The 18,012-nt window shown below is 34.9% G+C and overlaps 1 protein-coding gene across 1 annotated transcript in view; it reads right to left on the bottom strand.

Moving 5' to 3' along the window:
- The window catches only part of LOC118180845 (uncharacterized), a 79,745-nt gene extending 76,065 nt beyond the window's left edge, over nt 1–3,680 (bottom strand). The window contains exon 1 of the mRNA XM_085818034.1: nt 3,642–3,680. The gene's annotated coding sequence lies outside the window, so the exon portion shown is untranslated. The remainder of the gene's footprint in view (nt 1–3,641) is intronic.
- Nucleotides 3,681–18,012: the final 14,332 nt, after the last annotated feature.

Below are 18,012 nucleotides of genomic sequence, written 5' to 3'. Positions count from 1 at the left end.
TCTTAAAAAACTAAACATGGCTAAAATATATGGACTGGTTTGTGTTGAGCTGCAATCTACTATAAATAAAGAAGTTCAGAGTAACGTATAGTATCCTATAAATCCTTTTTCACTCAAAGTTTCTGTACAGAAGGAAATTTTTATGTGTGTCCAAACCGGACACACTGTGCCGCAAAGGATAAAACATTGATAATTTTACTCGTTTTAAATTAGAATATAAAGATTCGTGACAGCGTACAAAATAATATTTAATTTAAACTTTAATTTTATACATGTTGATACTAATATATATCGTAATTAGACGATACAGGGAAAATTAATTCCTGAACTGTTCTTAGATCTGTAATTTGAAAATAATTTTACATAAGATTTAGAATTACTGCTCCTCATTTAAATGCGTATACGTTTTCTCAATATAATGTCAGTGCATCATACTTGGATTTGCAAAATTAAATTAATTATTTAAAATGACAGTTGAATAATTATTGCCCTAAATGACAGCGTGTATTCTAACAAAACAATTTAGATTTTCCCATAGTTCTAAACGAAATTTTCAAACCTCTATGACACTTACCTATAGGCAAACCATAAAAAAATTGTTTCCTCATGTTTTTGTTAGAAATGTGTAGTTTTACACTCATAAAACAAAACTGGTTAGCATGACATTTTCTGTTCCTGAAACACGTCATTCTTAAACAGAGAGGATTTGTCTTCCGTAATTACTACTGTTTAAATAAATTAACAATTGCTCATCAGATAATTTTAATTTGTGCAGAATTTATGTAAGCATTCAGAAGGTAGGTTTAATTTCCATTCTTCTACGAGGGCTATCCAGAAAGTAGATTACGTTTTGGAATAAAAAAATAAACAAAGTATAGGAAACAAATTTTATTATATACAGATGAAAGCCACACTCAAATACTACTTTTCTACATAGTCACCATACAAATTAAGGCATTTATCGTAGCGATGTACGAGCTTGGAAATTCCTTCGTCGAAAAATTCGGCCGCCTGCGCCTTCAACCACTTCGTTACCTCTTCTTGCAGCTGTGCGTCGTCATCAAAACGCTGCATAGCCAGCCACTTCTTCATTGCTGGGAATAGGTGGAAGTCGCTCGGTGCCAGGTCGGGACTGTACGGCGGATGAGGAAACAACTCCCACTTAAAAGATTCAAGAACTTTACGAGTGACATTTGCCGTGTGGGGCCGGGCGTTGTCGTGAATCAACAAGATCTTAGAGCTCAACATTCCTCTGCGCTTGTTTTGAATTGCTCTTCTGAGTTTTTGGAGAGTTTGGCAATACCTTTGAGAGTTTATTGTAGTGCCTCTTTCCAGGAAATCCACCAAAATTACACCTTTTCTGTCCCAAAAAACAGTCGCCATCATCTTCCTTGCCGACATTGTTTGCATGCATTTCTTGGGTTTTTGGGGAGAACTTGTGTGCCCCCACTGCATTGATTGCAATTTCGTTTCACAGTTCACATGTTTCACCCATGTTTCGTCACCAGTAACGATGCGATCGAGTAAAGAGTCACCATCCTTATGGTAAGCGTCCAAAAAGTTCAACGCTGCAGCCATTCGCTGATTTTTGTGGTCCTCTGTCAAGATTTTTGGAATCCATCTTGCACAAAACTTGTGGTAACCAAGCTTTTCGCTGATGATTTCGTGCAACAAACTTCGCGAAATTTGTGGAAAACTCAAAGAAAGTTCCGTTATTGTGAAATTTCGATTTTCACGGACTTTAGCATCGACTTTTTCGAGAAGTTCGGCGGTCACTATGCTGGGTCTCCCACTTCGATCTTCGTCGTGAACATTGGTTCGGCCATTTTGAAATCTTATGACCCACTGACGCACTCCACCTTCAGTGATAATGTTCTCCCCATACACTTCACGAAGCTGCCGATAGATTTCTATCGGTTTACAGTTTTTTGCAATCAGAAACCTTATTACTGAGCGCACCTCGCAGCTCGCGGGATTTTCAATTAACGCAGACATTTCAAACCGTCACAGTATCTGAACGGAGCACAGCACGAACCTCTCACTAGCACGGCTAGATGCAGACTGAGCTGCGCAACGCTCTGACCCCAAGATGGCCGCGCTAGCCCCGCCCCTAGCGGACACAGACGGAAACGTAATCTACTTCCTGGATGGCCCTCGTATTTGAATGTGCAAAATTTATCATTTTTATTTTAATTAACCCTCTTTCTATCTATAACAAAGTCCCATACAAATAAAAAGCCTAGAATTTGCTTTTGTTTTCGAAAGTGAAAATGACAGTCGTAATATCTAAAAGGGAATTATTAAACGATTCTTAAAAAATAATGAATCATTTATTCAATGCAAGCAAATTACCATTCCTAATAATAAGCATGGTTTTTTTTTCTGATGCCTACGTTATAAAACCAAAAGCTATTTGTTCCTAAAGAGAGAAGTTACGGTAATGAAATGTGCGTTTAAGGGGACTCATCCGACTAAACAAAAGTTAGCTTCATTTTATTCCTATGTTTTCCGTGCTCTTCAAGTTTGCTCCTCCAAACTAGCCCTTGATGAAGAACTAAATTATTTAAAAGCAATAGCTATTGACAGGGGCTTTTCACCCAACATTATTAATCAAGCAGTTAAAAAATTCTCATCTCAACACACTAAAAGCCACACTCTTATTTTAGGAGATTATAAAAATTCTGTTGTCATTCCCTTCTTTCCATCGATTAGCTATAAAGTTGCACATATTTTGCAGAAATTTAACTTTCGGGTTGTTTACTCTCCCATCAATAAAATTCCAACTTCTATACTCAAGGACCCCCATTCCGGATATGAATTCCTGGGGTATTTATAGGATTCCTTGCCAGTGCGGTTTAATTTACATTGGCCAAACTAAGAGAGCCTTAAAATTTCGCGTCAAAGAACATGAGGCATATGTTATAAAAAAGGAAACCCAGAAGTCTTCTGTTGCTCAACATTGTTGGTCCGAAAATCACACTTTCAACTTTTCTGCTGCCAAAATTATTCAAAAAACATCTTCCATTGGAGAACTGGATTTTATAGAGGCATTTCACATTCATAAAAATCTTTCTGTTCTAGTTAACGATCCTAATTCCAATCCAAATTTGCCTTCGGCCTTTAAAGAAATTATGTTTTAGTTCTGGTTTCGCCAACAGATGGCGCCACTTGCTTATTATTGTCCAGGCCTTTCTTATCTTATCTAATCATTATTTCTCATCTTGTTCATTTGCGGTTTTGCAGCTGAGGATGGTGGTTCGGTAAAACCATCGAAACTAGTCCTGTGAAGAATTTTGTAAATATAACGCTGATTTTTGTTGTTTGACTTCTGAATTAGTACTTATTAGGCGTGTTATTGTGTATTAATTAAATGTACGTATAAACATTGACCATTTTTATCCATAAATGTTTACATTTTCTTTCAATTAATTATACATATAGATATTATACTTCATTGATAAGTTTCGTCTATAACACAGTATATCTATTAAACAGATGGGACTTATATGTAATAGGAATTATAATTCATTAATTTTAAAAATTAATTTCTTGATTTATAAGTATTATATTGGATCACGAATAACACAATTCATTAAATTGATATACTTTTGCACATATTAATGATGAAAGAGTGTACTTACGTTTTCAAGACACGAAATCTGAAATGTAACCTTACTAAGGAACCTGTCGGGTTTATAAACCTCTTCTTTATCAATTATTATTTATTATCAGGTGTTAGTTAGGAGGTACAACAGATGGTGAACTATTTCTGGTTGTAATAAATGCTGAGCTGAACAGTATAAAGGGCTGACGCTGAGTTAAAAACCAAAAGGCATTTCTTTATCATTCAGTAAGTAAAAATTAAATCACAAGCTAAAATCAAATAAAACTTGATATGTGGTATAATTTAAAAGTAAGCTTTTATTTATCTTGGTTTATTTTTATAGGTATGAAGTTCTCCACTGAGATTTCTCACGCATTTCAAGATATATCTAGTTTATGTTTTTGTTTCGAGATGACAAATATCTCGAAAGGGCTCGAATCTCGATAAGTTTCCGTTTTTTATGACTATTTATTTTCCTAGTTTGACAAGTGCATAACTACATTTATCTTTCTATTAGGATGATCGGTTTTAAATAAATATTAAAAAGACGGAAATAATTTTGAATATTTCTATTTAATAAATGAAAATAATTAATTTTACTCTCATGGTTTTACTACATTGAAGTAAAACCATGAGAGTAAAATTAATTACAAATTAAATGAAGTATTTTAATTGTGAAAACTTTCGGGTATTATATTTTAGCTGAAATATCCCTTTCGAATATTCCGGAAACCATTTCGAAGATTTTTTGAGTGTTATTCATACTTACGGCAATAATAAAAGACTCTTTCTTTTTGTAAAAAGGATTGTGAAACACAAATAGATTGAAACATTATACGAAAAGAACTCTTTCCATGAAGTAAGTACAGGGCGCCCCCTCCCCCCCCCCAAAAAAGACAGTTCTATATCTTCCCTTCTACTGGGCCGATTGACAAAATCAACATGCATTTTTCATGTCTCGAAAGCGCGATTTAGGATGTTTTAGATTTATATATAGCATTATTCTAATATAGGTATTTTGACACAAAATTTTTCTGAAATGACATGCCACTTTTCCTCAATATTTCGATTCAACGGATCAAATTATACCAAGCTACTAAGTGTTATAAAAATCGCATGAGTAGTTTTTAAAAAATTAGTTCTCAAAAGCTTAGCTCCTCAATTGAGACACAATAACACGGCGAATAAATACTAATTCAGAAGTCAAATAACAAAAATCAGAGTTATATTTACGAAATTTTCACAGGACTAGTTTCGATGGTTTTACCGAACCACCATCCTCAGCGGTTTTGCAGCTGAGGATCATGTCCATAATTTAAGGATAATTCGAAGTCAAGCGGAAATCGAACTCTAAAATAAATATATCACCTGTAAAATCACTACACACATCTTCAAGAATCATATGCAAATTTCAGGAAGTAACCAGATGACACCGATGGTACGTCACAATGACGACAGTGTAAGCGAGTGATATATAAGGAATACACGCAAAGAAGTAAAATTGCTGCAGGCGCTCTATAAGCATTTCTCTGCAATAACCGAATAGTTATGACACAAAGGACGCATTTGGATGATTTTTTACGTGGTAGAATTATCGGCCGTCTGGAATGTGTGCGTACCCAACTGGTAGTATCAGACGAACTTGGAATTGCCCAGAGTGTCATCTCCAGGCTTTGGCAACGATTCCAAGATGATGGTAATGTGAGTAGAGGTTACAGCACAGGTCGCCCCAGAGTTAATCCGCCGAATGAGGACCGATATTTGGCAGTTACTGCCAAAAGAAACAGACGGAGCACAGCCTCAGACGTGTCTCGTCAGCTCTCTTCAGCCACTGGTACGACAATTTCAAGGCAGACCGTGTTCAGACGCTTAGGGCTGATTGGTCTATATGCTCGTAGACCTGTCAGATGCGTTCCACTTACTGCAACTCACTGTGGCCTGCGGTTAGCCTGGAGTAGAGAGCATGCATTGTGGGCACCGCAAAAGTGAGCTTGTGTGATGTTTTCTGACCAGTCCAGATTTAGCTTGCAGTTTGATTCTCGCCGGACTTTCATATGGACAGCTCCAGGTACCCGTTACCACCAAGAAAACATCATTGAACGACATCGTTACGGTGGTGCAGGAGTGCTCGTTTGGGGTGGAATTATTTTGGGTTCCAGAACTGACCTGCACGTTCAAATTGGAACCATGACAGGCCAAATCTATCGGGACATCATTCTGGAACAACATGTACGTTTGTTTCGGGGCGCCATGGGCGCACAATTTGTGTTTATGGATGACAACGCCCGTCCTCACCGTGCAAACATCGTAAGCGAATGCCTTCAATCGGGGGATATCACCCGTATGGACTGGCCAGCATTCTCACCGGTAGTAGATCACGTGTGGAACATGCTTGGCCGACGAGTTGCAGCCCGTCAACCTCCTCCTACATGTCTACCGGAACTTCGGAGAGCATTGCTTTTTGAGTGGTGTAATATCCCCCAAGATCCGATCGATAATTTGATACTCAGCATGCCTAGGCGTTGTACGGACTGTATTGCATCGTCTGGGAGACATACAATGTATTAACAATCATACCAGCCATGTAATATTGTTTTTTTTTTTTTTTTTTTTTTTTTTTTTTTTTTGTAAATAGGTTTTTTGTAATTTGCTCCAGGGAGAAAATATCGCTAATTTTTTTAATAATATCAAACATATAGCATCTTTTTTTTGCTCTTTGCCTTTTGTTTAATAAATAAACTTTACAAATAAGTCAAATTTGTTTTGCTTCTAACTCTTCCTTTGCCTGATTTTGCATTATCCTTAATTTATGGACATGAGTGTAATTTTGCAAATTAAGTGGATAATTAGCCAGGATGAACGTTGCTCCAGCTACTTAATCTGTACGGATTCACTCTCTTCCCTGGAATTCCTTAAAAGTAGTACCTCTTTATGTAATGATATTATTGTTAATATACAGCAGTCTCTCGGAGATCTGGAGAAGAGGAGTATTTCAGTGTTTTTTACATTTGTCCGTGGTCATTCGGGTAATTATGGAAAGGAGAGAGCTGATTGGCTTGCTAAGAATGCAACTAAAAATGATGTTAGTGTTGATGTAATTATTCCAAAATCGTATTTTAAAAAAACATTCAAAGCTAAAATGATTGAGCAGTGGAACTGTGATTATATCTCTTCTGATAAAGGATCTGTTACAGAAACATTCTTCCCAACTATTTTTGAAAGACTGAAAAGTAAGGACTTGTTGCTCAATTTTAAAGTGACGCAGTTTTTGTCTGGACATGGTAAGTTTACTGTTTATCATGAGCAATTTAAGCTGACATCTTCCAATTTGTGTTATTGTAGTCTTTAGCGTTCAGCAAAGTGTTTTCCATCCTGTTTTTTGACTACCCATTGCTTGATAAAGTAAGAAATCTATTGAAATGCAGATTAAAATTAATTGGAATTCATTGGCCGCATAATGTTATGATTTTGTATCTTCAGCTTCGGCTTACCGAGCTTTCAACAATTCTGTTGACTTTTATTTTAAACACTGTAAATGATTTCTTTATACATTTTTATACTTTTGTATTTCCTTTTTTGTGTTTTTTTTTCTCTTTGTATGATTTCATTGTATTATTGAAAACTGATGTTATTACTTACAATTTTGCCTTTTTACTTAGGATCTGTAAGTCTCGTGTGATACTTTGTGGTGCACGAGGATTTATTTTTCTTTAAATAAAAAAATCTAAAAAATCTGATGTGTACACCACATGAATTCCTTGTACGGAATATTAAATTATACGCATTTTTTCTTGCATTTCATTTAAACTTATTGGATTGTATTAAATCTACTTCGCCGACAGCGCATAAACCACAATAGAATAAATGCATTCTTTAAAATTCACTCTAGTATTTGTTTACCATAGCGACACTCTGGCGCTAGATTCACTTAACAGTATTATATTTCGTTCATATTATAAATCATAGTGCATAAAATTTATATCATTTAAAGAATAGATTTATCTAATCGTTGCCACATGTTCTATTCAAATACTATAATAAAGCTAGAATGATGTATAAAAGAAATTAAGCAACCAAAACAAAAAAGAAACAGTTTTTCACAGACGATTGAGTATTTCTCATTCAATTAATTCAGTTCTCACTTCGCGTCAAGGCAAAAATACATAAAAACTCAACATATCTGTATTAAAAATTACGAAGTAAATCTTAAACGCTTATTTCCTCGAAAAAATTCCAGAAAGGATTAAGCATGATTTAATTGGCAATAATAAATGAATGCGTTATCTTTGTTGTTGCGAAGCTAAGTTTCTCTAGATTGGCAACAAATCCACTAGTCTACTGTTTCAAATGTAAACAAGAGCAATGGCCGCCATCAAAAACAATAGGCTCAGCAGCACTTAAACAATTTTAAAATTGTTGATAATTCTAAATATATTGCATACAGATTTACTAAAGGCATAGAAACCTTAACCGAAAGATAAGAACACCATAATTCAATCATTTTTAAAGCAAAGAATGTGCAATTTACAAATATATAAGTGTAAAGAAACTGAGATTACTGAGCCGGGTAACAGAGTGGATATATATATATAAATATATTTATATACGTTTGGTGCGGCCAATTGCAACCAAAATACCAGGTGCACGTCTACATGTTATAGCAGTCCTATATACAAAATTTCAACGTTCTGAGGCTACTCGTTTTTGAGTTATGCGAGATACGTACGTACGCACGTACGTACATACGTTCGTACAGGCACCACGAAAATTTCTCTTCAGAATTCATTTTAAAGCAGTTTTATAATTTTTTTTTGAAGGAAAAGAGTATTTTATTCTGTCCTTACGTACAGATATCACGCAAAAACGTCGTTAAATTGCATTCGATAGCGTTCAAAATGGATATTTTCGTTGAAATATGCTGCCTGAAACTTTTCACGATTACAATACTTCCTTTTTACTTCGTACAAGGAAGTAAAAAAGGCTTTGTATATGTTTAAAAAAATAATGCATTTTAACTGTTTTTTAAAAAGGTGCTTTTGGTATTTTCGGTTTACATTCATAACTGCAGGCAATATTCTTGCTGATTTTCCTGGTAGACTTGTTGTTGCAAATACACGATGGAGTATCCAACTTGCAGAAATCACGTGTTATACTATTTGTAAAGGATTCCATTAAATGTTTCATGGACAGTTAGAGAATAGTAAGAAACAATGCGATGAATGTTCTTTGATTACAGCAACTCATAACAACTGCAAAATAGTTCATCGAATGCTTGAAGAAGAGAACTGGTGAAGTGTGCCGAAATTCATGCATTTCTCTTAAATATAAAATGAAAATCGTGTATAAAGGTAGACGTGTTTTTGTATGCAGATGAACACTCACTAAGTATTAAAAATACCAGAAAAATAAAATAAATTTAGTTCAGGATTACGAGAATGTTGCAGCGACACTTTTACCAAACTGTAAATGCAGAAAGCGCAAAGACATAGAAATAAGTCTGAGAATTCAGCAAGCAAGATTCTCAATTACATTTCTCAAGAAAATACCAAACTTTGGCAATATAATGTTCAAGCAAGTTCGAAGCTTATATCGCTTTTAACAGTCCTACTTACGTTGCTGTTAGAATGATATCTAATGCATATGGATGTGCAGTACAATGAGGACAATTCCAAATAAATAGTAAGGTTTTTCTCTAAATGAAAACAGTTTTATTATAATCATAAAATTTAAAATTAAGTTGAAAAACGTGAGCCATCTTAAGTGAAGGTTTACTTTATGTATTTAGCATGTACAACAGCATTCGATTAAGATTAATTATATTTATGAAACAGAGTTTTGCTTTCGTAAATTTTGTATTATATTTGTACTTTGAGTATATGCCGAGCACGTAAGATGCGTCACGCATCGGAACAGCTGTTATCTTTCCCCTTCTGTAATAATGCTGTAGCTTTTTAATTAACCACGAAAGTATATGTTAAGTTTGTAGAGACAGTAGGTTAAATAGAAAAGCCGGAGAGATGAAAAATAAGCAAACGCCTTCACCTGGAATCGAACCACGGACCTCTTGAATACCGGCCCAGCGTGCAGAACCACTACACCAAGAAGGCCTGCGAAGAAGGCGGGAGAAATACCTTATATACTTCCCCTTTTAACTCCTTCACATCCAATCCGCCTGACATGGCCCTACATTGAAACAACTAGAACCGCCCGAAAACGGCCGAGATTGTAATCTTTTTTTCTTCCCTCCCCCTAAGGTATGCAAAATCAGGTGCACTTTTCCCAAATGCATTGTATCAATTTACTGCAGACAGCTTGTCCTAAGAGGTATTTTTAAATCTTTTGTTCGATCGTGACATTTCGTTGATGATTCTTTTGTGGTACAGTGTGCTTTTAAGCTTTAAACAGCAATAAAAGAGCAGTTTAAAAATTTAAGCAGTATATTTTTTTAACAATTTATTCCTTCCCATAAAAATAACGGAAATAAAATCTCAGTCGTGATCATAACAGGGCCAGAAAGGCTTGTTGATCTGACCTTCAGAGTAGTTTTATAAAGAACGGGGTCAAAGGCTGATGGAATCTTTGTTAGAAAGTAGAAAGAATGTCATTGGAAATCTTCACACCTATTTTCTGCGTTAATGGACGGGGAGGGGAGGAAATTGCTGTGAAACTGGAAAAGTATTTCGGGCGGTTCGGGTATTTTGAGGATACAGCTTAGCGAAGAGTCTGGATTTCAAAGAGTTAAAGGGCGACTGGGGTTTTTAGGGGACCAATTGCCAAATCCTGGGTGTTGAGAGTCACCATCCACAACCCTTTTAGTTCGGGCGCTACTGTAGAGACATTAGGATTTTTTGGAAGCAAGAGATGAAAGATTGGCAAACACTTTCGCCGGGTATTGAAGCACAGACCTCTGGAATACCGGCACAGCGTGCAGGACTACTACACTACGAAGGCATGCGAAGAAGGCAGGAGAAATACCTTATGAAATAATAATTTCAAACGCAGTTTAATTCTAAAAAAGTCAGAGAATATTATCATTGTTGCATTAAAACTATTTTGCAGTGCCGAAAAATGGTATTTTCTCCCAAAATGAGATACTTTTCCTAGAAAAGTATTCTTCCGTGTTTGATTCGCATTCGTATAAAAATGAAAATTTTTTTAAAAAATTCAGATTTAATACATGTAATTTTCTCAAAAGGTATTAACCGACGAAATAAGTTTCGCTTATTCACACCTGCATGAGATAGAAGGATTATCCAAATTTCTTGCCTCGGAACTGACGCGTATTTCCTTATTCAATTGTGAAACTAGATTATACATTACACCGTCTTGCATAGGAACGGGAGCTAGCGATATATCCCAAACCTTATCACAAATGACTCATCCGCTCACGTCGAATATTCCTCAGATATAAAATGTTTCAACTTCTTCGCTTATCAGCTTCAAAAATTTGAAACAGCAGGAAGATAAAAATAATTCTTTCGCTCCGCATAGTGCTGAGTTCTTGCATTTTCATCAAAATTTATGAATCTTCATTTCTCGTCTATAAATGCCTAGATAACTGTTACTACGAATGCAACTCTCATGAATAGCTGTATGACGATTTCCAAGTTTCAGCAATTTCTGCTCACATGGAAATGATTTTTTAATCACATTTTTATACCCCTATATTTTTTTTTTATTTTTGATAAACGTATCTGAAAGACCCAGTTACCGAGAAGAAGAATGCCATCAGTTATAAGCCCGAGTTTCATGCATTATGGCATAGTATGAAGTCCTTCACAGTACATCGGTTCTAGTTTCACTGCTACGAACAATATGGACATATTACATCCATTTTGTTTCGCAGAACTGCCATATTTCAACGCGTCATTCCATAATTTGATTACGATAAGTGAACGTGGTGTTGAAAGTCGAATTAATAGTAAAGCATATGACGTTCCAAATTTTGTACAGATTTCTCAATCATACTTTAAATGAAAAAATTTGGAAATCAGAAAAGCTTTTCGATTAGTAATTTCTCACACTGAGATTAAGTATTGCCCTTTAAAGGTCAAAATTAAAGTAATCGGGGAGAAGAAATTTGCTAAAAATCAGATCAAAAGAGTATGACCGTCGAAAGTCTTATTACAGGTAACCCATTGCTTCATCAAAATTAGTCGATGGATTAAATATCTGCCCTACAATATTCATTGACATGTAAAACGATTACGAGAGGAAATTTTAACAAATAAGAAGTTAGACCAGCAATGCTGAAAGCATTGAAAAGCAAAAGAAAAACTTTATGCTGTTTGTAAAGCTTAACTTTCTTGCGTTATAAGGTTAGTTAGTTAGTTCTAAGCACTGGCCCCCAGCCCACCTAGCAGGCGAAACCTGCCATATGGCTATAAGTGTACAGGCCAAGCCACAAAGGCATAACAAAAAAAAAAAAAAAAAAAAAAAACATAAAGTAGATACATACATTACAAGCACTCTCGGTGAACTAGTATATAAATGTGTCATTTCCATTTCTGTCTTTTTCCTAAAATAAAATCTTTATAAGTTTTACTTTCAATTAGTTATTATTATTCAAATCTTCTTTATATTATCAAAACTCATCTTATCAGGTTCTGTGTTCCTCCTTACTTGCTTTGGGAACATTTAACTGCCCTGACTCGGAACAGGGAGCTTACTAAAGCTATGTTCAATAAATTTGGGAAGTAGACAATACACACAGGAAGGGTATACGAAACCCTTTATTTTTCTCTCTTTACAATGATTTCCGGACTTCGGAATACAGAGACCAACCACTTGTGGTCTGAACGTAAGAATATAAAAATATTAACTAAACTCTAACTAAACTAACTTTGGACAATCAAACAAGTGCCTAACTCCAAGATTGGCCATATATTAACAAAAAGCCGTATGTAGTACAGAGAACTGCTAACACTACGATACGTTTAAAATTATCAAGAGGATTAAACCCCTGGCCTTGAATGCAACCAGCAACCGAGTAAAACTACTATGGCAATCGGCCTGCTTCTAGTAACTCCTTCCTCTCTCTTGCTTCAAAAAGCCACAACTTAAGTACTTGGCGTTCGCAAGACAAATTTGCATAAATAAGTTAAAGCTTTTAATTCCGGCCGGAAGTAGAAAATAAGAAGTGATAGTAAAGATTTAAAATAAAATAAACGTTAGTAAAACTTAATCTCGATACCAATATTCTTCTTATTCTCATTTACAGTTTGCATAATACCTCTTGCAAATTTTCTAAGCAATTTATAATTATTAAATAAATCCTCTAACTTCGCAAATTTATATTTTTCTCTCACATTTCCAGTCAGGCAACAGTTCTCGACGAAATGCTTTGAATCGCCGAATTTATTACAAACTTTACATATATCATTTTCCTGGAGGTGGAACCTTTTTAAGTAAGCAGGGAACTTTCCATGCGCAGTTAGAATTTGATTAACATCTGCATCTCTCGAAATTCCCATTTTTTTTGCTAATTTTTAAACATTTTAGATCGTTTTTGTTTCTTTCAGAGAGATCCCATTCATTTTTCCAGTTTCTAATAAGCTTTTCATATATTATAGTATACGTCTTCTTTTTTGAATCTTGAAAAAAAACTTTTCGGTCCCAACCGCCAGGGAGGCTTCTTTTGCTAGAGCATCGCATCCGCTCTCTCATTCCCATAATGACCCGCGTGAGCTTTGATCCAATGTAAATTCAAAATATGCTTCTTTCGTAGTTCTAAATATATATGCTCAATTTCATTAACAATATTATTGCTTTGAAAGGGGCCAGAGAGCGCCATGAGAGCAGATAAGGCATCTGAGTATAAATTAATGTAATACCCCACGGATAATTTCTTGATCCAAGATAAAGCCATTTTAACTGCCAAAAATTCTGCTTGATAAACTGAATTTCTTGGTTTTAAAGTAAACGTTTTGTAATCAATTTCAATACCGTGGAAAAATACAACAAAGGCACAGCCGATGCTCTCCGCGAACCCTGATCCATCTGTATAAATTTCGTTATAAGGTATTTCTCCCATCTTCTTAGCGTGCCTTCGTGGTATAGTGGTCTGCACACTAGGCGCGTATTCCAGAGGCACGTATTCGGTTCCTGGCGAAGGCGTTGCTCATTTTTCATCTCCCTTGCTTCGAAATAGCTTAATTTCTCTACAGTGGCGCTCAAAATTACGAAGGTTATTGCCATTTTGACAGCTAGAAGTCAAGAGCTATGCAGTGTAATTTAATCTTCAAAGAAATGCTCCATCAATAGCAAAATAAAGCAATTAAATGCAGATATAATGTACGCGGGCGTACTTGTATAGGAAGAAATAAGCACCGCAAACCATATGAAGCACAAAATAGGTCACTCAGAAGTAAGGTAAGGGGCTCCTATCTGTTTACTTCATGTAAATAATAGATGACCCCCTACATTTCTATGTAACATAAGGTCACCAATTACCTGATAAGTGAACACATGTAATAAATAGCCAGCATTGAGTTGGTAAAGTATCAACAATGTAATGTATCATAGAATTTAATTCATGTAAACTAATTATTGTAAAAATACATGTACTTGCATACAATGAACTGACAAAAATAAGTTGGCAATGTATCAGCATATGTATGCAGATATATCTAAACGTACTAGTACGCATAAGTATGTAGATGAAGATTTTTTTTCTTTTGTTTTCAGACATATTTATATATGTCTTTTTTATTATTTTATATTCTTCTCAAATTTTGACAGCTGTTTGTAAAACAAATGATGTAAACAAGTCATAATTGTAGGCATGATCTATATACTAGAAATAAGACGCTTCTAGCCACCACAATTTATAATTTCATTTTCAGTTTTTACATTCAAATAACAATGTACTGCTAGACAATAATATAATTTATGAAAAGCAATTAACATAAAAACGTACATTACAGCAAATAATGAATCGTCAAAATTGAGCTGTTAAAGTTTCAGCACAACTTTACAACAGTACTTAAATGTAAGCTTTGTAAGCCATTTTATAGTTCTTAATTAATTCTGATAGCAAACAGATCACGTTTACAAAAATGATTTGTAAAGTGGGAACATCATGCCTGTTTCTAATGCAATATGTAATGTCCTGAAACATGTTGCCTGTACCCACTGCAATAAATAACATCTTAAAATATGCACCTGCACAACTATGTATTTCGCAATGTATTTCATGTTATTTAATCCCTTTTACTTGAGCTAATTTAACGCTGAAAGGTTTAGGAGTACCGTTGATGGCGCCGCCGGTGGCAGTACTTGTAGTGCTCACTGGAGTCACAATTCCCATCACGACTCGAGGAATGATGCCAGAATGTTGTTAGTTTTCCAGTTAGTGTGTGGGGCTAATACCTGCTTGCTTAGGGTAAATATTAGTGGCCCCCCTCACTTCTACATAACATAACATACAGTAACGCCCAAACTTAAAAGCGGTGGATATTATTAGAGAACAGGGGCTCCGTTGCCTTGCAGTCTAGCAGACTGCCTTACACGGATTAAAGCCTCTGCCTCCGGAAGCTATGTACTACCCGTTCCACCACAACCGGGGTGGGGTGGCAAGTCAGACGGCAATTACTTAGACTTAAAGCAAAGAGATACATGGGCAAACAAGGCCAGTGTGCAACAGAGGTTTCAATACATAGTCTAGATTTACAATTTTTTCTTCTAATACATACGTCATATATTTATCACAGCTTATTTACAATCAGTCCTTTGCGACATACTCAGCCATTAATATTGATTTCAGACATGCAATTTTACACAGTTCTATAAAAATTCCTGTTTTCAGAATTACTGTTTTCAGAAAAAAAAAAGTCTGCATAAACATACATCTTAGATATACAATTATAAGACATTTCTTATTGAAACAATTAAATACAATTTAACATTAGAATCTTAGGGATACAAGGAAAACATTGGTACACCAGTCAATTTTAAGTCAATTTTTTTTTTTTCCTTTCCTTTTTTTTTCCTTTTCAAAAAGAACTTCCTAAATAGCTATATATATAGGACGTAGAGTTTTAATTCTAAAAACCTCTAAATGCATTTTACCGTAAGATAGCAGAAGACAAACAACAAAAATCAGCGTTATATTTACAAAATTTCCACAGGACTAGTTTCGATGGTTTTACCGAACCACCATCCTCAGCTGCAAAACCGCAAATGAACAAGATAGGGAAAATGATTAGATAAGATAAGAAAGCCTGGACAAGAATAAGCAAGTGGCGCCATCTGTTGGTGAAACCAGAACTAAAACATAATTTCTTTAAAGGCCGAAGGCAAATTTGGATTGGAATTAGGATCGTTAACTAGAACAGAAAGATTTTTATGAATGTGAAATGCCTCTAGAAAATCCAGTTCTCCAATGGAAGATGTTTTTTGAATAATTTTGGCAGCAGAAAAATTGAAAGTGTGATTTTCGGACCAACAATGTTGCACAACAGAAGACTTCTGTGTTTCCTTTTTTCTAACATATGCCTCATGTTCCTTGACGCGAAATTTTAAGGCTCTCTTTGTTTGGCCAATGTAAATTAAACCACACTGGCAAGGAATCCTATAAATACCCCAGGAATTCATATCCGGAATGGGGTCCTTGAGTATGGAACTCGGAATTTTATTGATGGGAGAATAAACAACCCGAAAGTTAAATTTCTGCAAAATATGTGCAACTTTATAGCTAATTGATGGAAAGAAGGGAATGACAACAGAATTTTTATAATCTTCTAAAACAAGAGTGTGCCTTTTAGTGTGTTGAGATGAGAATTTTCTAACTGCTTGATTAATAATGTTGGGTGAAAAGCCCCTGTCAATAGCTATTGCTTTTAAATAATTTAGTTTTTCATCAAGGGCTAGTTTGGAGGAGCAAACTTGAAGAGCACGGAAAACATAGGAATAAAATGAAGCTAACTTTTGTTTAGTCGGATGACATGATTTAAAGTGTGGTGGAAAGCAAACCGATGAAGGTTTACGGTAAACTGTAGTACTGAAGTTGGATGTGTTACGTGTGACCAGAAAGTCGAGAAACGGAAGAGAATTGCAAGTCTCAAGTTCAGAAGTGAACTGAATAGCAGGATCAATAGAATTCATTGTTCAAAGAACTTTATTTAAATCATCTTTTCTACCTTCAAACAGGGTAAAAGTATCGTCTACGTAGCGGAACCATGCCGGGAAGTTTAAAGTTTCAAACAATTTTGATTCATAATAATGCATGTAGATATCAGCCAGGATGGGACTGAGGGGGCTTCCCATGGCTAATCCCTCAGTTTGCTTGTAATATTTATTTTGGAAAACAAAATGTGTTTGTTTCAAACAGAGTTGAGTGAGAGAAATTAGCTCATCAATTTCGATGCAAGAGAAATGAAATTCGCGAAGTCTGGTTTCTAGACATCTTAATGCACCCTCCACCGGGACATTGGTGAATAATGATTTTACATCAAAAGAAACCATGAGTAAATTACTAGGAGAAATGTTTTTAACCTTTTTTACAAACTCTATTTTGCGGTTTTGCAGCTGAGGATGGTGGTTCGGTAAAACCATCGAAACTAGTCCTGTGGAAATTTTGTAAATATAACGCTGATTTTTGTTGTTTGTCTTCTGAATTAGTATTTATTCGGCGTGTTATTGTGTCTTAATTAGCAGAATTATGTTAGATTTACAACATACCATAAGCAAAGTTCCTATTATCCATTACTATTAACTTCTTTAACATATCAATACTTGAATACTGTTGTTGCAATTTAAACCAAGATTACCAATTAGTTACATGAGATCTTTGCACCACAGTATTTGTGATATTTTAGTACATACTTTTACCATTCCATTAAACTTATATTCAGCTCAGATACTTCAAATACAAAACAAAACAAAACAAAACAAAAATTTTTTAAATATATATATAATATATATACATACACATGCAAGTGAGTTCAAGAGACAGTTAATAATGGAATATACGACAATGAATATAATACAATACCGTACAATGAATATCGTACAATGTCGTACAATGAATATAATACAAAAATCAACCTGCAAATACTTAGATACAATTATTACTACTATACAATTACTGTACATAGCAATAATACTACCTTTTCTTTTAAAAACAGTAATATATACAGGACTAAACAACACAGTATTTTATTATGCTATATTACATACAGTTACCATTCTATTAAATATATGTTCAACACAGATTATTCATTTACAAACAAGATGCATGCAATAGACTTCAAGATACAGTGAATACTGGAATGAATAGTAATTTCAATACCAACCCTAATTAGATTGTAATATTAACTTCATTATCCTGCAAATACTTAGTTACAATTATTACAATTTTTACAAATTCTGTATGTAGCAGTGATACTACTTCCTCTTTTACATTACTG

This window comes from Stegodyphus dumicola, chromosome 6 (genome assembly GCF_044657685.1).
Source record: "Stegodyphus dumicola isolate Sdum_Otavi_A_Nest chromosome 6, ASM4465768v1".
NCBI lineage: Eukaryota > Metazoa > Arthropoda > Arachnida > Araneae > Eresidae > Stegodyphus > Stegodyphus dumicola.
The sequence above is the reverse complement of the archived record's forward strand: the minus strand, read 5'-3'. Positions and strand labels throughout refer to the sequence as shown.